At 53.7% G+C, this 16,613-nt stretch overlaps 33 non-coding genes across 33 annotated transcripts; all 33 read right to left on the bottom strand.

Moving 5' to 3' along the window:
- Positions 1-20: 20 nt before the first annotated feature.
- Positions 21-92, bottom strand: Trnah-gug (transfer RNA histidin (anticodon GUG)). Its single transcript has one exon. It is a non-coding gene; the product is annotated as a tRNA-His (tRNA).
- Positions 93-478: 386 nt separating this feature from the next.
- Positions 479-550, bottom strand: Trnae-cuc (transfer RNA glutamic acid (anticodon CUC)). Its single transcript has one exon. It is a non-coding gene; the product is annotated as a tRNA-Glu (tRNA).
- A 445-nt stretch (positions 551-995) lies between these two features.
- Trnal-uag (transfer RNA leucine (anticodon UAG)) lies at positions 996-1,077 on the bottom strand. Its single transcript has one exon. It is a non-coding gene; the product is annotated as a tRNA-Leu (tRNA).
- Positions 1,078-1,530: 453 nt separating this feature from the next.
- On the bottom strand, positions 1,531-1,602 carry Trnah-gug (transfer RNA histidin (anticodon GUG)). Its single transcript has one exon. It is a non-coding gene; the product is annotated as a tRNA-His (tRNA).
- A 392-nt stretch (positions 1,603-1,994) lies between these two features.
- Positions 1,995-2,066, bottom strand: Trnae-cuc (transfer RNA glutamic acid (anticodon CUC)). The gene has a single exon. It is a non-coding gene; the product is annotated as a tRNA-Glu (tRNA).
- A 445-nt stretch (positions 2,067-2,511) lies between these two features.
- Positions 2,512-2,593, bottom strand: Trnal-uag (transfer RNA leucine (anticodon UAG)). Its single transcript has one exon. It is a non-coding gene; the product is annotated as a tRNA-Leu (tRNA).
- Positions 2,594-3,046: 453 nt separating this feature from the next.
- On the bottom strand, positions 3,047-3,118 carry Trnah-gug (transfer RNA histidin (anticodon GUG)). The gene has a single exon. It is a non-coding gene; the product is annotated as a tRNA-His (tRNA).
- Positions 3,119-3,510: 392 nt separating this feature from the next.
- Positions 3,511-3,582, bottom strand: Trnae-cuc (transfer RNA glutamic acid (anticodon CUC)). Its single transcript has one exon. It is a non-coding gene; the product is annotated as a tRNA-Glu (tRNA).
- Positions 3,583-4,027: 445 nt separating this feature from the next.
- Positions 4,028-4,109, bottom strand: Trnal-uag (transfer RNA leucine (anticodon UAG)). The gene has a single exon. It is a non-coding gene; the product is annotated as a tRNA-Leu (tRNA).
- Positions 4,110-4,562: 453 nt separating this feature from the next.
- Trnah-gug (transfer RNA histidin (anticodon GUG)) lies at positions 4,563-4,634 on the bottom strand. The gene has a single exon. It is a non-coding gene; the product is annotated as a tRNA-His (tRNA).
- A 392-nt stretch (positions 4,635-5,026) lies between these two features.
- Trnae-cuc (transfer RNA glutamic acid (anticodon CUC)) lies at positions 5,027-5,098 on the bottom strand. Its single transcript has one exon. It is a non-coding gene; the product is annotated as a tRNA-Glu (tRNA).
- Positions 5,099-5,543: 445 nt separating this feature from the next.
- On the bottom strand, positions 5,544-5,625 carry Trnal-uag (transfer RNA leucine (anticodon UAG)). Its single transcript has one exon. It is a non-coding gene; the product is annotated as a tRNA-Leu (tRNA).
- A 453-nt stretch (positions 5,626-6,078) lies between these two features.
- Positions 6,079-6,150, bottom strand: Trnah-gug (transfer RNA histidin (anticodon GUG)). The gene has a single exon. It is a non-coding gene; the product is annotated as a tRNA-His (tRNA).
- Positions 6,151-6,542: 392 nt separating this feature from the next.
- Trnae-cuc (transfer RNA glutamic acid (anticodon CUC)) lies at positions 6,543-6,614 on the bottom strand. Its single transcript has one exon. It is a non-coding gene; the product is annotated as a tRNA-Glu (tRNA).
- A 445-nt stretch (positions 6,615-7,059) lies between these two features.
- Trnal-uag (transfer RNA leucine (anticodon UAG)) lies at positions 7,060-7,141 on the bottom strand. The gene has a single exon. It is a non-coding gene; the product is annotated as a tRNA-Leu (tRNA).
- Positions 7,142-7,594: 453 nt separating this feature from the next.
- Trnah-gug (transfer RNA histidin (anticodon GUG)) lies at positions 7,595-7,666 on the bottom strand. Its single transcript has one exon. It is a non-coding gene; the product is annotated as a tRNA-His (tRNA).
- Positions 7,667-8,057: 391 nt separating this feature from the next.
- Positions 8,058-8,129, bottom strand: Trnae-cuc (transfer RNA glutamic acid (anticodon CUC)). Its single transcript has one exon. It is a non-coding gene; the product is annotated as a tRNA-Glu (tRNA).
- Positions 8,130-8,574: 445 nt separating this feature from the next.
- On the bottom strand, positions 8,575-8,656 carry Trnal-uag (transfer RNA leucine (anticodon UAG)). The gene has a single exon. It is a non-coding gene; the product is annotated as a tRNA-Leu (tRNA).
- Positions 8,657-9,109: 453 nt separating this feature from the next.
- Trnah-gug (transfer RNA histidin (anticodon GUG)) lies at positions 9,110-9,181 on the bottom strand. Its single transcript has one exon. It is a non-coding gene; the product is annotated as a tRNA-His (tRNA).
- Positions 9,182-9,573: 392 nt separating this feature from the next.
- On the bottom strand, positions 9,574-9,645 carry Trnae-cuc (transfer RNA glutamic acid (anticodon CUC)). The gene has a single exon. It is a non-coding gene; the product is annotated as a tRNA-Glu (tRNA).
- Positions 9,646-10,090: 445 nt separating this feature from the next.
- Positions 10,091-10,172, bottom strand: Trnal-uag (transfer RNA leucine (anticodon UAG)). Its single transcript has one exon. It is a non-coding gene; the product is annotated as a tRNA-Leu (tRNA).
- Positions 10,173-10,626: 454 nt separating this feature from the next.
- On the bottom strand, positions 10,627-10,698 carry Trnah-gug (transfer RNA histidin (anticodon GUG)). The gene has a single exon. It is a non-coding gene; the product is annotated as a tRNA-His (tRNA).
- A 391-nt stretch (positions 10,699-11,089) lies between these two features.
- On the bottom strand, positions 11,090-11,161 carry Trnae-cuc (transfer RNA glutamic acid (anticodon CUC)). Its single transcript has one exon. It is a non-coding gene; the product is annotated as a tRNA-Glu (tRNA).
- Positions 11,162-11,607: 446 nt separating this feature from the next.
- Positions 11,608-11,689, bottom strand: Trnal-uag (transfer RNA leucine (anticodon UAG)). Its single transcript has one exon. It is a non-coding gene; the product is annotated as a tRNA-Leu (tRNA).
- A 453-nt stretch (positions 11,690-12,142) lies between these two features.
- Positions 12,143-12,214, bottom strand: Trnah-gug (transfer RNA histidin (anticodon GUG)). Its single transcript has one exon. It is a non-coding gene; the product is annotated as a tRNA-His (tRNA).
- A 386-nt stretch (positions 12,215-12,600) lies between these two features.
- Trnae-cuc (transfer RNA glutamic acid (anticodon CUC)) lies at positions 12,601-12,672 on the bottom strand. The gene has a single exon. It is a non-coding gene; the product is annotated as a tRNA-Glu (tRNA).
- Positions 12,673-13,116: 444 nt separating this feature from the next.
- On the bottom strand, positions 13,117-13,198 carry Trnal-uag (transfer RNA leucine (anticodon UAG)). Its single transcript has one exon. It is a non-coding gene; the product is annotated as a tRNA-Leu (tRNA).
- Positions 13,199-13,651: 453 nt separating this feature from the next.
- Trnah-gug (transfer RNA histidin (anticodon GUG)) lies at positions 13,652-13,723 on the bottom strand. The gene has a single exon. It is a non-coding gene; the product is annotated as a tRNA-His (tRNA).
- Positions 13,724-14,115: 392 nt separating this feature from the next.
- Trnae-cuc (transfer RNA glutamic acid (anticodon CUC)) lies at positions 14,116-14,187 on the bottom strand. The gene has a single exon. It is a non-coding gene; the product is annotated as a tRNA-Glu (tRNA).
- A 445-nt stretch (positions 14,188-14,632) lies between these two features.
- Positions 14,633-14,714, bottom strand: Trnal-uag (transfer RNA leucine (anticodon UAG)). Its single transcript has one exon. It is a non-coding gene; the product is annotated as a tRNA-Leu (tRNA).
- Positions 14,715-15,167: 453 nt separating this feature from the next.
- Positions 15,168-15,239, bottom strand: Trnah-gug (transfer RNA histidin (anticodon GUG)). The gene has a single exon. It is a non-coding gene; the product is annotated as a tRNA-His (tRNA).
- Positions 15,240-15,631: 392 nt separating this feature from the next.
- Trnae-cuc (transfer RNA glutamic acid (anticodon CUC)) lies at positions 15,632-15,703 on the bottom strand. Its single transcript has one exon. It is a non-coding gene; the product is annotated as a tRNA-Glu (tRNA).
- Positions 15,704-16,147: 444 nt separating this feature from the next.
- Positions 16,148-16,229, bottom strand: Trnal-uag (transfer RNA leucine (anticodon UAG)). The gene has a single exon. It is a non-coding gene; the product is annotated as a tRNA-Leu (tRNA).
- Positions 16,230-16,613: the final 384 nt, after the last annotated feature.

Below are 16,613 nucleotides of genomic sequence, written 5' to 3'. Positions count from 1 at the left end.
AAGGAGAAACTTTCAAAAATTGCCGTGACCAGGATTCGAACCTGGGTTATTGCGGCCACAACGCAATGTCCTAACCACTAGACGATCACGGCCATGGCCACGGAGGCGCCCACGGAAGCAGCTGGCTGGAATGCAAGTGTCGATACACAGCAAAGCCTAGGCCAAGGTGTACGCCACAGCAGTGGCAGACACGATCTCCATCACATGCATGCGAGCAAATGAACGTGCCTGCGCTGTCAGTACACTAACTACAGTGGTTAGCTGCATCCACCTCCGTGGCAATGTGTTGCAGACCTCCAAGCCTCTTGACAACAGGTACCGGTATGTGGCTGGATAACAAGTGGATAGACGCCGCATCTCTCTCGCCGTCAGGTGTTGCAACGAATCATACTTAACGTGGCTTTGTGCACGCGTCAGCGTAGCGTCAGTCGAGCAAAGTCGAGACAAGTCGCATAAGAGGAGCAACAAAAACGCGCACTTCCGGTACCGGGAATCGAACCCGGGCCTCCTGGGTGAGAGCCAGGTATCCTAGCCACTAGACCACACCGGATAACGACGGCAGCGCTCCTCCAGCGAACGCAGTAGCAACCCACGGTTAATCGACGACAAGTGTAAAAAAATCCACTCTCTCGCGTTATAGAGCGGCGTGCTCCGGACGCATTTCGTGGAGACGAACGCCAGCAATGATGAGAGCAAAAGGCGCCTACAAATCCTGTCGTTGTACCACGCACTGTTCTACGACAATTCACGAAACAGACGCTCACGCCTTGTTGTGCCGTTTTCTTTGCGGGCAATGAGTGCAGCTGTCTACGACACAGGCAACATTACACGTTTGGCACCTGTGGGTTTGGAACCCACGCCTCCAAAGAGACTGGTGCCTGATACCAGCGCCTTAGACCGCTCGGCCACGCTACCTACACAACACGCGCGTCACAAGAGCTGCGTCCTACCCCACGAGAACACACCGCATCGGCACAAAAATGAGACGTCAAAATTGGCAACGGTGGGATTCGAACCCACGCCTCCGAAAAGACTGGTGCCTAAAACCAGCGCCTTAGACCGCTCGGCCACGTTACCGTTGGAGCAGCAGCGGCAAAACGTTTCATTTGTACTACAAAGGTCACTTCGAAATGGAAGTATCTTGGCAATCGCCGTGCCATGTCCACTGGAAGCATCTCTTTAGGCCATCCACAACAAGAAAGTGCCGTGCCCGCCGTATGGTAGCGACGCCACTTGTCTGTAGCTGTCGCAGTTAAGGAGACAGCATCAAGAGACGTTTTCGTGCCGTGACCATGTTTCGAAACCTGGGCTTTCCGTAACCACTAAAGTATCATAGCTGTACCTGTCGGGCGGAGCTAGAATGTTCCATGTAACAGACATATGTGAGCTCAAGAAGGTTGCACTTGTGATGAAGTGGTAGTACGGACTGCGGCCTGCGGAACACGAGTGAAAAACCAAGGAAGCACTGTGATTTCGGGTACTCGTGCACTATCGTCAATGCAACGGCAGCAAGGAGAAACTTTCAAAAATTGCCGTGACCAGGATTCGAACCTGGGTTATTGCGGCCACAACGCAATGTCCTAACCACTAGACGATCACGGCCATGGCCACGGAGGCGCCCACGGAAGCAGCTGGCTGGAATGCAAGTGTCGATACACAGCAAAGCCTAAGCCTAGGCCAAGGTGTACGCCACAGCAGTGGCAGACACGGTCTCCATCACATGCATGCGAGCAAATGAACGTGCCTGCGCTGTCAGTACACTAACTACAGTGGTTAGCTGCATCCACCTCCGTGGCAATGTGTTGCAGACCTCCAAGCCTCTTGACAACAGGTACCGGTATGTGGCTGGATAACAAGTGGATAGACGCCGCATCTCTCTCGCCGTCAGGTGTTGCAACGAATCATACTTAACGTGGCTTTGTGCACGCGTCAGCGTAGCGTCAGTCGAGCAAAGTCGAGACAAGTCGCATAAGAGGAGCAACAAAAACGCGCACTTCCGGTACCGGGAATCGAACCCGGGCCTCCTGGGTGAGAGCCAGGTATCCTAGCCACTAGACCACACCGGATAACGACGGCAGCGCTCCTCCAGCGAACGCAGCAGCAACCCACGGTTAATCGACGACAAGTGTAAAAAAATCCACTCTCTCGCGTTATAGAGCGGCGTGCTCCGGACGCATTTCGTGGAGACGAACGCCAGCAATGATGAGAGCAAAAGGCGCCTACAAATCCTGTCGTTGCACCACGCACTGTTCTACGACAATTCACGAAACAGACGCTCACGCCTTGTTGTGCCGTTTTCTTTGCGGGCAATGAGTGCAGCTGTCTACGACACAGGCAACATTACACGTTTGGCACCTGTGGGTTTGGAACCCACGCCTCCAAAGAGACTGGTGCCTGATACCAGCGCCTTAGACCGCTCGGCCACGCTACCTACACAACACGCGCGTCACAAGAGCTGCGTCCTACCCCACGAGAACACACCGCATCGGCACAAAAATGAGACGTCAAAATTGGCAACGGTGGGATTCGAACCCACGCCTCCGAAAAGACTGGTGCCTAAAACCAGCGCCTTAGACCGCTCGGCCACGTTACCGTTGGAGCAGCAGCGGCAAAACGTTTCATTTGTACTACAAAGGTCACTTCGAAATGGAAGTATCTTGGCAATCGCCGTGCCATGTCCACTGGAAGCATCTCTTTAGGCCATCCACAACAAGAAAGTGCCGTGCCCGCCGTATGGTAGCGACGCCACTTGTCTGTAGCTGTCGCAGTTAAGGAGACAGCATCAAGAGACGTTTTCGTGCCGTGACCATGTTTCGAAACCTGGGCTTTCCGTAACCACTAAAGTATCATAGCTGTACCTGTCGGGCGGAGCTAGAATGTTCCATGTAACAGACATATGTGAGCTCAAGAAGGTTGCACTTGTGATGAAGTGGTAGTACGGACTGCGGCCTGCGGAACACGAGTGAAAAACCAAGGAAGCACTGTGATTTCGGGTACTCGTGCACTATCGTCAATGCAACGGCAGCAAGGAGAAACTTTCAAAAATTGCCGTGACCAGGATTCGAACCTGGGTTATTGCGGCCACAACGCAATGTCCTAACCACTAGACGATCACGGCCATGGCCACGGAGGCGCCCACGGAAGCAGCTGGCTGGAATGCAAGTGTCGATACACAGCAAAGCCTAAGCCTAGGCCAAGGTGTACGCCACAGCAGTGGCAGACACGGTCTCCATCACATGCATGCGAGCAAATGAACGTGCCTGCGCTGTCAGTACACTAACTACAGTGGTTAGCTGCATCCACCTCCGTGGCAATGTGTTGCAGACCTCCAAGCCTCTTGACAACAGGTACCGGTATGTGGCTGGATAACAAGTGGATAGACGCCGCATCTCTCTCGCCGTCAGGTGTTGCAACGAATCATACTTAACGTGGCTTTGTGCACGCGTCAGCGTAGCGTCAGTCGAGCAAAGTCGAGACAAGTCGCATAAGAGGAGCAACAAAAACGCGCACTTCCGGTACCGGGAATCGAACCCGGGCCTCCTGGGTGAGAGCCAGGTATCCTAGCCACTAGACCACACCGGATAACGACGGCAGCGCTCCTCCAGCGAACGCAGCAGCAACCCACGGTTAATCGACGACAAGTGTAAAAAAATCCACTCTCTCGCGTTATAGAGCGGCGTGCTCCGGACGCATTTCGTGGAGACGAACGCCAGCAATGATGAGAGCAAAAGGCGCCTACAAATCCTGTCGTTGCACCACGCACTGTTCTACGACAATTCACGAAACAGACGCTCACGCCTTGTTGTGCCGTTTTCTTTGCGGGCAATGAGTGCAGCTGTCTACGACACAGGCAACATTACACGTTTGGCACCTGTGGGTTTGGAACCCACGCCTCCAAAGAGACTGGTGCCTGATACCAGCGCCTTAGACCGCTCGGCCACGCTACCTACACAACACGCGCGTCACAAGAGCTGCGTCCTACCCCACGAGAACACACCGCATCGGCACAAAAATGAGACGTCAAAATTGGCAACGGTGGGATTCGAACCCACGCCTCCGAAAAGACTGGTGCCTAAAACCAGCGCCTTAGACCGCTCGGCCACGTTACCGTTGGAGCAGCAGCGGCAAAACGTTTCATTTGTACTACAAAGGTCACTTCGAAATGGAAGTATCTTGGCAATCGCCGTGCCATGTCCACTGGAAGCATCTCTTTAGGCCATCCACAACAAGAAAGTGCCGTGCCCGCCGTATGGTAGCGACGCCACTTGTCTGTAGCTGTCGCAGTTAAGGAGACAGCATCAAGAGACGTTTTCGTGCCGTGACCATGTTTCGAAACCTGGGCTTTCCGTAACCACTAAAGTATCATAGCTGTACCTGTCGGGCGGAGCTAGAATGTTCCATGTAACAGACATATGTGAGCTCAAGAAGGTTGCACTTGTGATGAAGTGGTAGTACGGACTGCGGCCTGCGGAACACGAGTGAAAAACCAAGGAAGCACTGTGATTTCGGGTACTCGTGCACTATCGTCAATGCAACGGCAGCAAGGAGAAACTTTCAAAAATTGCCGTGACCAGGATTCGAACCTGGGTTATTGCGGCCACAACGCAATGTCCTAACCACTAGACGATCACGGCCATGGCCACGGAGGCGCCCACGGAAGCAGCTGGCTGGAATGCAAGTGTCGATACACAGCAAAGCCTAAGCCTAGGCCAAGGTGTACGCCACAGCAGTGGCAGACACGGTCTCCATCACATGCATGCGAGCAAATGAACGTGCCTGCGCTGTCAGTACACTAACTACAGTGGTTAGCTGCATCCACCTCCGTGGCAATGTGTTGCAGACCTCCAAGCCTCTTGACAACAGGTACCGGTATGTGGCTGGATAACAAGTGGATAGACGCCGCATCTCTCTCGCCGTCAGGTGTTGCAACGAATCATACTTAACGTGGCTTTGTGCACGCGTCAGCGTAGCGTCAGTCGAGCAAAGTCGAGACAAGTCGCATAAGAGGAGCAACAAAAACGCGCACTTCCGGTACCGGGAATCGAACCCGGGCCTCCTGGGTGAGAGCCAGGTATCCTAGCCACTAGACCACACCGGATAACGACGGCAGCGCTCCTCCAGCGAACGCAGCAGCAACCCACGGTTAATCGACGACAAGTGTAAAAAAATCCACTCTCTCGCGTTATAGAGCGGCGTGCTCCGGACGCATTTCGTGGAGACGAACGCCAGCAATGATGAGAGCAAAAGGCGCCTACAAATCCTGTCGTTGCACCACGCACTGTTCTACGACAATTCACGAAACAGACGCTCACGCCTTGTTGTGCCGTTTTCTTTGCGGGCAATGAGTGCAGCTGTCTACGACACAGGCAACATTACACGTTTGGCACCTGTGGGTTTGGAACCCACGCCTCCAAAGAGACTGGTGCCTGATACCAGCGCCTTAGACCGCTCGGCCACGCTACCTACACAACACGCGCGTCACAAGAGCTGCGTCCTACCCCACGAGAACACACCGCATCGGCACAAAAATGAGACGTCAAAATTGGCAACGGTGGGATTCGAACCCACGCCTCCGAAAAGACTGGTGCCTAAAACCAGCGCCTTAGACCGCTCGGCCACGTTACCGTTGGAGCAGCAGCGGCAAAACGTTTCATTTGTACTACAAAGGTCACTTCGAAATGGAAGTATCTTGGCAATCGCCGTGCCATGTCCACTGGAAGCATCTCTTTAGGCCATCCACAACAAGAAAGTGCCGTGCCCGCCGTATGGTAGCGACGCCACTTGTCTGTAGCTGTCGCAGTTAAGGAGACAGCATCAAGAGACGTTTTCGTGCCGTGACCATGTTTCGAAACCTGGGCTTTCCGTAACCACTAAAGTATCATAGCTGTACCTGTCGGGCGGAGCTAGAATGTTCCATGTAACAGACATATGTGAGCTCAAGAAGGTTGCACTTGTGATGAAGTGGTAGTACGGACTGCGGCCTGCGGAACACGAGTGAAAAACCAAGGAAGCACTGTGATTTCGGGTACTCGTGCACTATCGTCAATGCAACGGCAGCAAGGAGAAACTTTCAAAAATTGCCGTGACCAGGATTCGAACCTGGGTTATTGCGGCCACAACGCAATGTCCTAACCACTAGACGATCACGGCCATGGCCACGGAGGCGCCCACGGAAGCAGCTGGCTGGAATGCAAGTGTCGATACACAGCAAAGCCTAAGCCTAGGCCAAGGTGTACGCCACAGCAGTGGCAGACACGGTCTCCATCACATGCATGCGAGCAAATGAACGTGCCTGCGCTGTCAGTACACTAACTACAGTGGTTAGCTGCATCCACCTCCGTGGCAATGTGTTGCAGACCTCCAAGCCTCTTGACAACAGGTACCGGTATGTGGCTGGATAACAAGTGGATAGACGCCGCATCTCTCTCGCCGTCAGGTGTTGCAACGAATCATACTTAACGTGGCTTTGTGCACGCGTCAGCGTAGCGTCAGTCGAGCAAAGTCGAGACAAGTCGCATAAGAGGAGCAACAAAAACGCGCACTTCCGGTACCGGGAATCGAACCCGGGCCTCCTGGGTGAGAGCCAGGTATCCTAGCCACTAGACCACACCGGATAACGACGGCAGCGCTCCTCCAGCGAACGCAGCAGCAACCCACGGTTAATCGACGACAAGTGTAAAAAAATCCACTCTCTCGCGTTATAGAGCGGCGTGCTCCGGACGCATTTCGTGGAGACGAACGCCAGCAATGATGAGAGCAAAAGGCGCCTACAAATCCTGTCGTTGCACCACGCACTGTTCTACGACAATTCACGAAACAGACGCTCACGCCTTGTTGTGCCGTTTTCTTTGCGGGCAATGAGTGCAGCTGTCTACGACACAGGCAACATTACACGTTTGGCACCTGTGGGTTTGGAACCCACGCCTCCAAAGAGACTGGTGCCTGATACCAGCGCCTTAGACCGCTCGGCCACGCTACCTACACAACACGCGCGTCACAAGAGCTGCGTCCTACCCCACGAGAACACACCGCATCGGCACAAAAATGAGACGTCAAAATTGGCAACGGTGGGATTCGAACCCACGCCTCCGAAAAGACTGGTGCCTAAAACCAGCGCCTTAGACCGCTCGGCCACGTTACCGTTGGAGCAGCAGCGGCAAAACGTTTCATTTGTACTACAAAGGTCACTTCGAAATGGAAGTATCTTGGCAATCGCCGTGCCATGTCCACTGGAAGCATCTCTTTAGGCCATCCACAACAAGAAAGTGCCGTGCCCGCCGTATGGTAGCGACGCCACTTGTCTGTAGCTGTCGCAGTTAAGGAGACAGCATCAAGAGACGTTTTCGTGCCGTGACCATGTTTCGAAACCTGGGCTTTCCGTAACCACTAAAGTATCATAGCTGTACCTGTCGGGCGGAGCTAGAATGTTCCATGTAACAGACATATGTGAGCTCAAGAAGGTTGCACTTGTGATGAAGTGGTAGTACGGACTGCGGCCTGCGGAACACGAGTGAAAAACCAAGGAAGCACTGTGATTTCGGGTACTCGTGCACTATCGTCAATGCAACGGCAGCAAGGAGAAACTTTCAAAAATTGCCGTGACCAGGATTCGAACCTGGGTTATTGCGGCCACAACGCAATGTCCTAACCACTAGACGATCACGGCCATGGCCACGGAGGCGCCCACGGAAGCAGCTGGCTGGAATGCAAGTGTCGATACACAGCAAAGCCTAAGCCTAGGCCAAGGTGTACGCCACAGCAGTGGCAGACACGGTCTCCATCACATGCATGCGAGCAAATGAACGTGCCTGCGCTGTCAGTACACTAACTACAGTGGTTAGCTGCATCCACCTCCGTGGCAATGTGTTGCAGACCTCCAAGCCTCTTGACAACAGGTACCGGTATGTGGCTGGATAACAAGTGGATAGACGCCCATCTCTCTCGCCGTCAGGTGTTGCAACGAATCATACTTAACGTGGCTTTGTGCACGCGTCAGCGTAGCGTCAGTCGAGCAAAGTCGAGACAAGTCGCATAAGAGGAGCAACAAAAACGCGCACTTCCGGTACCGGGAATCGAACCCGGGCCTCCTGGGTGAGAGCCAGGTATCCTAGCCACTAGACCACACCGGATAACGACGGCAGCGCTCCTCCAGCGAACGCAGCAGCAACCCACGGTTAATCGACGACAAGTGTAAAAAAATCCACTCTCTCGCGTTATAGAGCGGCGTGCTCCGGACGCATTTCGTGGAGACGAACGCCAGCAATGATGAGAGCAAAAGGCGCCTACAAATCCTGTCGTTGCACCACGCACTGTTCTACGACAATTCACGAAACAGACGCTCACGCCTTGTTGTGCCGTTTTCTTTGCGGGCAATGAGTGCAGCTGTCTACGACACAGGCAACATTACACGTTTGGCACCTGTGGGTTTGGAACCCACGCCTCCAAAGAGACTGGTGCCTGATACCAGCGCCTTAGACCGCTCGGCCACGCTACCTACACAACACGCGCGTCACAAGAGCTGCGTCCTACCCCACGAGAACACACCGCATCGGCACAAAAATGAGACGTCAAAATTGGCAACGGTGGGATTCGAACCCACGCCTCCGAAAAGACTGGTGCCTAAAACCAGCGCCTTAGACCGCTCGGCCACGTTACCGTTGGAGCAGCAGCGGCAAAACGTTTCATTTGTACTACAAAGGTCACTTCGAAATGGAAGTATCTTGGCAATCGCCGTGCCATGTCCACTGGAAGCATCTCTTTAGGCCATCCACAACAAGAAAGTGCCGTGCCCGCCGTATGGTAGCGACGCCACTTGTCTGTAGCTGTCGCAGTTAAGGAGACAGCATCAAGAGACGTTTTCGTGCCGTGACCATGTTTCGAAACCTGGGCTTTCCGTAACCACTAAAGTATCATAGCTGTACCTGTCGGGCGGAGCTAGAATGTTCCATGTAACAGACATATGTGAGCTCAAGAAGGTTGCACTTGTGATGAAGTGGTAGTACGGACTGCGGCCTGCGGAACACGAGTGAAAAACCAAGGAAGCACTGTGATTTCGGGTACTCGTGCACTATCGTCAATGCAACGGCAGCAAGGAGAAACTTTCAAAAATTGCCGTGACCAGGATTCGAACCTGGGTTATTGCGGCCACAACGCAATGTCCTAACCACTAGACGATCACGGCCATGGCCACGGAGGCGCCCACGGAAGCAGCTGGCTGGAATGCAAGTGTCGATACACAGCAAAGCCTAAGCCTAGGCCAAGGTGTACGCCACAGCAGTGGCAGACACGGTCTCCATCACATGCATGCGAGCAAATGAACGTGCCTGCGCTGTCAGTACACTAACTACAGTGGTTAGCTGCATCCACCTCCGTGGCAATGTGTTGCAGACCTCCAAGCCTCTTGACAACAGGTACCGGTATGTGGCTGGATAACAAGTGGATAGACGCCGCATCTCTCTCGCCGTCAGGTGTTGCAACGAATCATACTTAACGTGGCTTTGTGCACGCGTCAGCGTAGCGTCAGTCGAGCAAAGTCGAGACAAGTCGCATAAGAGGAGCAACAAAAACGCGCACTTCCGGTACCGGGAATCGAACCCGGGCCTCCTGGGTGAGAGCCAGGTATCCTAGCCACTAGACCACACCGGATAACGACGGCAGCGCTCCTCCAGCGAACGCAGCAGCAACCCACGGTTAATCGACGACAAGTGTAAAAAAATCCACTCTCTCGCGTTATAGAGCGGCGTGCTCCGGACGCATTTCGTGGAGACGAACGCCAGCAATGATGAGAGCAAAAGGCGCCTACAAATCCTGTCGTTGCACCACGCACTGTTCTACGACAATTCACGAAACAGACGCTCACGCCTTGTTGTGCCGTTTTCTTTGCGGGCAATGAGTGCAGCTGTCTACGACACAGGCAACATTACACGTTTGGCACCTGTGGGTTTGGAACCCACGCCTCCAAAGAGACTGGTGCCTGATACCAGCGCCTTAGACCGCTCGGCCACGCTACCTACACAACACGCGCGTCACAAGAGCTGCGTCCTACCCCACGAGAACACACCGCATCGGCACAAAAATGAGACGTCAAAATTGGCAACGGTGGGATTCGAACCCACGCCTCCGAAAAGACTGGTGCCTAAAACCAGCGCCTTAGACCGCTCGGCCACGTTACCGTTGGAGCAGCAGCGGCAAAACGTTTCATTTGTACTACAAAGGTCACTTCGAAATGGAAGTATCTTGGCAATCGCCGTGCCATGTCCACTGGAAGCATCTCTTTAGGCCATCCACAACAAGAAAGTGCCGTGCCCGCCGTATGGTAGCGACGCCACTTGTCTGTAGCTGTCGCAGTTAAGGAGACAGCATCAAGAGACGTTTTCGTGCCGTGACCATGTTTCGAAACCTGGGCTTTCCGTAACCACTAAAGTATCATAGCTGTACCTGTCGGGCGGAGCTAGAATGTTCCATGTAACAGACATATGTGAGCTCAAGAAGGTTGCACTTGTGATGAAGTGGTAGTACGGGACTGCGGCCTGCGGAACACGAGTGAAAAACCAAGGAAGCACTGTGATTTCGGGTACTCGTGCACTATCGTCAATGCAACGGCAGCAAGGAGAAACTTTCAAAAATTGCCGTGACCAGGATTCGAACCTGGGTTATTGCGGCCACAACGCAATGTCCTAACCACTAGACGATCACGGCCATGGCCACGGAGGCGCCCACGGAAGCAGCTGGCTGGAATGCAAGTGTCGATACACAGCAAAGCCTAAGCCTAGGCCAAGGTGTACGCCACAGCAGTGGCAGACACGGTCTCCATCACATGCATGCGAGCAAATGAACGTGCCTGCGCTGTCAGTACACTAACTACAGTGGTTAGCTGCATCCACCTCCGTGGCAATGTGTTGCAGACCTCCAAGCCTCTTGACAACAGGTACCGGTATGTGGCTGGATAACAAGTGGATAGACGCCGCATCTCTCTCGCCGTCAGGTGTTGCAACGAATCATACTTAACGTGGCTTTGTGCACGCGTCAGCATCTGTCTCGCGTGTGTAGTCGAGACAAGTCGCATAAGAGGAGCAACAAAAACGCGCACTTCCGGTACCGGGAATCGAACCCGGGCCTCCTGGGTGAGAGCCAGGTATCCTAGCCACTAGACCACACCGGATAACGACGGCAGCGCTCCTCCAGCGAACGCAGCAGCAACCCACGGTTAATCGACGACAAGTGTAAAAAAATCCACTCTCTCGCGTTATAGAGCGGCGTGCTCCGGACGCATTTCGTGGAGACGAACGCCAGCAATGATGAGAGCAAAAGGCGCCTACAAATCCTGTCGTTGCACCACGCACTGTTCTACGACAATTCACGAAACAGACGCTCACGCCTTGTTGTGCCGTTTTCTTTGCGGGCAATGAGTGCAGCTGTCTACGACACAGGCAACATTACACGTTTGGCACCTGTGGGTTTGGAACCCACGCCTCCAAAGAGACTGGTGCCTGATACCAGCGCCTTAGACCGCTCGGCCACGCTACCTACACAACACGCGCGTCACAAGAGCTGCGTCCTACCCCACGAGAACACAACCGCATCGGCACAAAAATGAGACGTCAAAATTGGCAACGGTGGGATTCGAACCCACGCCTCCGAAAAGACTGGTGCCTAAAACCAGCGCCTTAGACCGCTCGGCCACGTTACCGTTGGAGCAGCAGCGGCAAAACGTTTCATTTGTACTACAAAGGTCACTTCGAAATGGAAGTATCTTGGCAATCGCCGTGCCATGTCCACTGGAAGCATCTCTTTAGGCCATCCACAACAAGAAAGTGCCGTGCCCGCCGTATGGTAGCGACGCCACTTGTCTGTAGCTGTCGCAGTTAAGGAGACAGCATCAAGAGACGTTTTCGTGCCGTGACCATGTTTCGAAACCTGGGCTTTCCGTAACCACTAAAGTATCATAGCTGTACCTGTCGGGCGGAGCTAGAATGTTCCATGTAACAGACATATGTGAGCTCAAGAAGGTTGCACTTGTGATGAAGTGGTAGTACGGACTGCGGCCTGCGGAACACGAGTGAAAAACCAAGGAAGCACTGTGATTTCGGGTACTCGTGCACTATCGTCAATGCAACGGCAGCAAGGAGAAACTTTCAAAAATTGCCGTGACCAGGATTCGAACCTGGGTTATTGCGGCCACAACGCAATGTCCTAACCACTAGACGATCACGGCCATGGCCACGGAGGCGCCCACGGAAGCAGCTGGCTGGAATGCAAGTGTCGATACACAGCAAAGCCTAGGCCAAGGTGTACGCCACAGCAGTGGCAGACACGATCTCCATCACATGCATGCGAGCAAATGAACGTGCCTGCGCTGTCAGTACACTAACTACAGTGGTTAGCTGCATCCACCTCCGTGGCAATGTGTTGCAGACCTCCAAGCCTCTTGACAACAGGTACCGGTATGTGGCTGGATAACAAGTGGATAGACGCCGCATCTCTCTCGCCGTCAGGTGTTGCAACGAATCATACTTAACGTGGCTTTGTGCACGCGTCAGCGTAGCGTCAGTCGAGCAAAGTCGAGACAAGTCGCATAAGAGGAGCAACAAAAACGCGCACTTCCGGTACCGGGAATCGAACCCGGGCCTCCTGGGTGAGAGCCAGGTATCCTAGCCACTAGACCACACCGGATAACGACGGCAGCGCTCCTCCAGCGAACGCAGCAGCAACCACGGTTAATCGACGACAAGTGTAAAAAAATCCACTCTCTCGCGTTATAGAGCGGCGTGCTCCGGACGCATTTCGTGGAGACGAACGCCAGCAATGATGAGAGCAAAAGGCGCCTACAAATCCTGTCGTTGCACCACGCACTGTTCTACGACAATTCACGAAACAGACGCTCACGCCTTGTTGTGCCGTTTTCTTTGCGGGCAATGAGTGCAGCTGTCTACGACACAGGCAACATTACACGTTTGGCACCTGTGGGTTTGGAACCCACGCCTCCAAAGAGACTGGTGCCTGATACCAGCGCCTTAGACCGCTCGGCCACGCTACCTACACAACACGCGCGTCACAAGAGCTGCGTCCTACCCCACGAGAACACACCGCATCGGCACAAAAATGAGACGTCAAAATTGGCAACGGTGGGATTCGAACCCACGCCTCCGAAAAGACTGGTGCCTAAAACCAGCGCCTTAGACCGCTCGGCCACGTTACCGTTGGAGCAGCAGCGGCAAAACGTTTCATTTGTACTACAAAGGTCACTTCGAAATGGAAGTATCTTGGCAATCGCCGTGCCATGTCCACTGGAAGCATCTCTTTAGGCCATCCACAACAAGAAAGTGCCGTGCCCGCCGTATGGTAGCGACGCCACTTGTCTGTAGCTGTCGCAGTTAAGGAGACAGCATCAAGAGACGTTTTCGTGCCGTGACCATGTTTCGAAACCTGGGCTTTCCGTAACCACTAAAGTATCATAGCTGTACCTGTCGGGCGGAGCTAGAATGTTCCATGTAACAGACATATGTGAGCTCAAGAAGGTTGCACTTGTGATGAAGTGGTAGTACGGACTGCGGCCTGCGGAACACGAGTGAAAAACCAAGGAAGCACTGTGATTTCGGGTACTCGTGCACTATCGTCAATGCAACGGCAGCAAGGAGAAACTTTCAAAAATTGCCGTGACCAGGATTCGAACCTGGGTTATTGCGGCCACAACGCAATGTCCTAACCACTAGACGATCACGGCCATGGCCACGGAGGCGCCCACGGAAGCAGCTGGCTGGAATGCAAGTGTCGATACACAGCAAAGCCTAAGCCTAGGCCAAGGTGTACGCCACAGCAGTGGCAGACACGGTCTCCATCACATGCATGCGAGCTAATGAACGTGCCTGCGCTGTCAGTACACTAACTACAGTGGTTAGCTGCATCCACCTCCGTGGCAATGTGTTGCAGACCTCCAAGCCTCTTGACAACAGGTACCGGTATGTGGCTGGATAACAAGTGGATAGACGCCGCATCTCTCTCGCCGTCAGGTGTTGCAACGAATCATACTTAACGTGGCTTTGTGCACGCGTCAGCGTAGCGTCAGTCGAGCAAAGTCGAGACAAGTCGCATAAGAGGAGCAACAAAAACGCGCACTTCCGGTACCGGGAATCGAACCCGGGCCTCCTGGGTGAGAGCCAGGTATCCTAGCCACTAGACCACACCGGATAACGACGGCAGCGCTCCTCCAGCGAACGCAGCAGCAACCCACGGTTAATCGACGACAAGTGTAAAAAAATCCACTCTCTCGCGTTATAGAGCGGCGTGCTCCGGACGCATTTCGTGGAGACGAACGCCAGCAATGATGAGAGCAAAAGGCGCCTACAAATCCTGTCGTTGCACCACGCACTGTTCTACGACAATTCACGAAACAGACGCTCACGCCTTGTTGTGCCGTTTTCTTTGCGGGCAATGAGTGCAGCTGTCTACGACACAGGCAACATTACACGTTTGGCACCTGTGGGTTTGGAACCCACGCCTCCAAAGAGACTGGTGCCTGATACCAGCGCCTTAGACCGCTCGGCCACGCTACCTACACAACACGCGCGTCACAAGAGCTGCGTCCTACCCCACGAGAACACACCGCATCGGCACAAAAATGAGACGTCAAAATTGGCAACGGTGGGATTCGAACCCACGCCTCCGAAAAGACTGGTGCCTAAAACCAGCGCCTTAGACCGCTCGGCCACGTTACCGTTGGAGCAGCAGCGGCAAAACGTTTCATTTGTACTACAAAGGTCACTTCGAAATGGAAGTATCTTGGCAATCGCCGTGCCATGTCCACTGGAAGCATCTCTTTAGGCCATCCACAACAAGAAAGTGCCGTGCCCGCCGTATGGTAGCGACGCCACTTGTCTGTAGCTGTCGCAGTTAAGGAGACAGCATCAAGAGACGTTTTCGTGCCGTGACCATGTTTCGAAACCTGGGCTTTCCGTAACCACTAAAGTATCATAGCTGTACCTGTCGGGCGGAGCTAGAATGTTCCATGTAACAGACATATGTGAGCTCAAGAAGGTTGCACTTGTGATGAAGTGGTAGTACGGACTGCGGCCTGCGGAACACGAGTGAAAAACCAAGGAAGCACTGTGATTTCGGGTACTCGTGCACTATCGTCAATGCAACGGCAGCAAGGAGAAACTTTCAAAAATTGCCGTGACCAGGATTCGAACCTGGGTTATTGCGGCCACAACGCAATGTCCTAACCACTAGACGATCACGGCCATGGCCACGGAGGCGCCCACGGAAGCAGCTGGCTGGAATGCAAGTGTCGATACACAGCAAAGCCTAAGCCTAGGCCAAGGTGTACGCCACAGCAGTGGCAGACACGGTCTCCATCACATGCATGCGAGCTAATGAACGTGCCTGCGCTGTCAGTACACTAACTACAGTGGTTAGCTGCATCCACCTCCGTGGCAATGTGTTGCAGACCTCCAAGCCTCTTGACAACAGGTACCGGTATGTGGCTGGATAACAAGTGGATAGACGCCGCATCTCTCTCGCCGTCAGGTGTTGCAACGAATCATACTTAACGTGGCTTTGTGCACGCGTCAGCGTAGCGTCAGTCGAGCAAAGTCGAGACAAGTCGCATAAGAGGAGCAACAAAAACGCGCACTTCCGGTACCGGGAATCGAACCCGGGCCTCCTGGGTGAGAGCCAGGTATCCTAGCCACTAGACCACACCGGATAACGACGGCAGCGCTCCTCCAGCGAACGCAGCAGCAACCCACGGTTAATCGACGACAAGTGTAAAAAAATCCACTCTCTCGCGTTATAGAGCGGCGTGCTCCGGACGCATTTCGTGGAGACGAACGCCAGCAATGATGAGAGCAAAAGGCGCCTACAAATCCTGTCGTTGCACCACGCACTGTTCTACGACAATTCACGAAACAGACGCTCACGCCTTGTTGTGCCGTTTCTTTGCGGGCAATGAGTGCAGCTGTCTACGACACAGGCAACATTACACGTTTGGCACCTGTGGGTTTGGAACCCACGCCTCCAAAGAGACTGGTGCCTGATACCAGCGCCTTAGACCGCTCGGCCACGCTACCTACACAACACGCGCGTCACAAGAGCTGCGTCCTACCCCACGAGAACACACCGCATCGGCACAAAAATGAGACGTCAAAATTGGCAACGGTGGGATTCGAACCCACGCCTCCGAAAAGACTGGTGCCTAAAACCAGCGCCTTAGACCGCTCGGCCACGTTACCGTTGGAGCAGCAGCGGCAAAACGTTTCATTTGTACTACAAAGGTCACTTCGAAATGGAAGTATCTTGGCAATCGCCGTGCCATGTCCACTGGAAGCATCTCTTTAGGCCATCCACAACAAGAAAGTGCCGTGCCCGCCGTATGGTAGCGACGCCACTTGTCTGTAGCTGTCGCAGTTAAGGAGACAGCATCAAGAGACGTTTTCGTGCCGTGACCATGTTTCGAAACCTGGGCTTTCCGTAACCACTAAAGTATCATAGCTGTACCTGTCGGCGGAGCTAGAATGTTCCATGTAACAGACATATGTGAGCTCAAGAAGGTTGCACTTGTGATGAAGTGGTAGTACGGACTGCGGCCTGCGGAACACGAACACGCGATCTAGTGT

The sequence above is a fragment of the Schistocerca gregaria genome, unplaced genomic scaffold (genome assembly GCF_023897955.1).
Source record: "Schistocerca gregaria isolate iqSchGreg1 unplaced genomic scaffold, iqSchGreg1.2 ptg000570l, whole genome shotgun sequence".
Taxonomy (NCBI): domain Eukaryota; kingdom Metazoa; phylum Arthropoda; class Insecta; order Orthoptera; family Acrididae; genus Schistocerca; species Schistocerca gregaria.
This window is presented reverse-complemented; position numbering and strand designations above follow the sequence as displayed.